The sequence below is a fragment of the Octodon degus genome, unplaced genomic scaffold (genome assembly GCF_000260255.1).
Source record: "Octodon degus isolate 3935 unplaced genomic scaffold, OctDeg1.0 scaffold00011, whole genome shotgun sequence".
NCBI lineage: Eukaryota > Metazoa > Chordata > Mammalia > Rodentia > Octodontidae > Octodon > Octodon degus.
Genome location: NW_004524587.1, coordinates 21,199,549 through 21,201,952, shown reverse-complemented (window position 1 = coordinate 21,201,952; position 2,404 = coordinate 21,199,549).

Here is a 2,404-nt window from a genome sequence, read left to right as displayed (position 1 = left end):
CAATGGAAATGAGTGCTGAAGAAGAGGCCTTCCATTTTGGTTTTAATGAGTCTGTGGAATTCCCTTCTTTCCAAATTTTAATGAGCAACTCACCTCTAAGTGGCATCCCTGGGCCAGGAGGCAGTAGGTCTTTGTCCCATACAGTTGGATAGGCTCTTGTACTCAGTTGAGAATGTTAAGATATTGTAAGTGTCTTGTGGTCCTTGGATCTACTACCATATCTAAAGACAAAGTCAACCTGGCAATGTTGTGCCAGAGTTCACATTAGGGTCTGGTTAGTTCTTTCAACTTTTCAAGAAGATTGAGTTCTCCATGTCGAATAAAGATGATATAGTATATTGCTATAAGCCTTTGCTATCTTCTGAGTTATTTGAGGAGCAATAAAAGGTCCACTGTCACTCTGAAGGGAATGAGGCAATGTAATCTGGAGAATTTCTTTCAAGAGCACCTTGAATGCTCTTCTTGCTTCTCTGTCAGCCTTTTTATTTTCAAAAGAGACTTCAGACATGTCTCATTGGTATCTCTTGCAGCTAGTGACAGTAGCCTGTGTGAGAAGATAGTCTCCAGTTAGACTAGTAAATCTCTTACCAGGTAAAGGAGTATAACAATTTTTGAAAACTAAAGACCGATGGGTGGACATCAGACCTTTAAACTGACAAGTCAAAACAGGAGTAAAAGAGGTTGAACTAGAGTCCTCCTCAACCCCTAATTGCATATTTTTTTTTTTTGTATTTTAAGACAAGGTTCACAAGGTGTTCATGGTCTCAATTTTCCAAAAAAGGAAGTTAAAACAGTAAATCACAGGAATTAAAATTGCTGACCCATGACATCTAGTGTCATTCAGGGTTTCTCACGGAAGATGCAGATATTTGAGGACAGAGATGTCATGGGTCCCTTCACTCCTGTTCATTAGAGTGGGAGTGAAAAGTTGTGAATGACCTAGCCAATCTCTGGGAGTGGGAACATTCAGTCCATCATTGCCATGAGTCAGTGCATCAGCTGCTGGACTCACAGAGCAGGGCTTCAGTGATGGCTTGGTATGGTCGGGTATGGTCCCAGTGCCCAGTCGCCTTACATTTAAAGCTGAAAATTTTACCTCAGTTGGCCTTTAGCTTTCCTTTTGGTGTCTGGGGTGTGCTTAACTTATTGTATGCTATAATTTTTTAAAAATTTATTTATTTGGTATTCGCTACACACTGAGACTTGCAGTGATCCTCTTGTCTCAGTGTCCCTAGTCCTGGGATTATAGGCATGAGCCACCATACCCAATTTTGGTGGCTGGCTCTATGCCTGGGGCTGGCAAGGCATGTGGCACCAGGGATCAGACCTGGATCTTTGGGCTTGTCAAGCAGGCACCTAGACTCCTGAGCCATCTCCCCAGCCCTATGCAATGATTTAGGCATCTGTTGTTTTTTTGGCTCTCTTCATTTGTCCTCATCTAGCTCATGTTTGTGTTCCCCCAATTCAGTACCACACAATAGGTAGTTTATAAAGGAGCCTGAGAAGTCCAAGATCAAGGCCAGGAAATTTAGTGCTATGGTGGAATGTGGCAGGACAAGCAAGCAGAATTCTGTGAGAAGCCTCCTTTATGCAGACATTAATCCCACAACACGGGAGGAGTGCTAATGACCTCGTACTCAGCATTTCCACCTCTTGAATGCAGACCCCAGCTTGTGGAGGAGCACGTTCAGACCATAGCAGCCTTTCAAATAGTTTATTTGCTTAACACGGAGCTACTTTTGATTCTGCACTCACAATTCTGCCATTTTCCTTAGCAATCAAGTTTTCCTGGGGACATCATCCTTGCCCACTTTTTTAGGAGCAAATTTCTTCATATGCCTACTTTGGATTTTGTGGGAAACTGAAAATATCAATCAAGTTTTTTGATACACATACTTGTGACTTTCAGGCAGTAGATTTCTCATCAGTAAAGCACTGATCCTCTCAAAGTTGGAAGGAAAAGAATGCCTAAAGGTCCAGCCACATTGCAAATTCTCAGTGAATGTCAATCGCAGCCTTATTTTATAATGACTTCAGTTGTTCTTTAATTCATTTTAGTTAAAAACCAACAATAAGATTCACCAAAAGAGCAAGTCCCACATCGTAAAAATAATTTAGTCACTTTACAAAACAGTTAACTCTTATGCATAAATATACACATATGTATATCACCATATGTTTAAAATGTATGGATTTATAATTTTATGTACATATAAAACTGTAATGTATTCATAAGTGTTTTTCCACATATTGATATCAACTATAAGAATAGTGCAGTTATAAACACATCCTCACTGGGGCATCTCTAAATTTCAGATAGTGGGGTGTTTGTAAATTCCAGACAGAGATTACTATGTCATTATATACGTAGAAAGAAAAATGAAATGTTACCTACAAGGGAGCT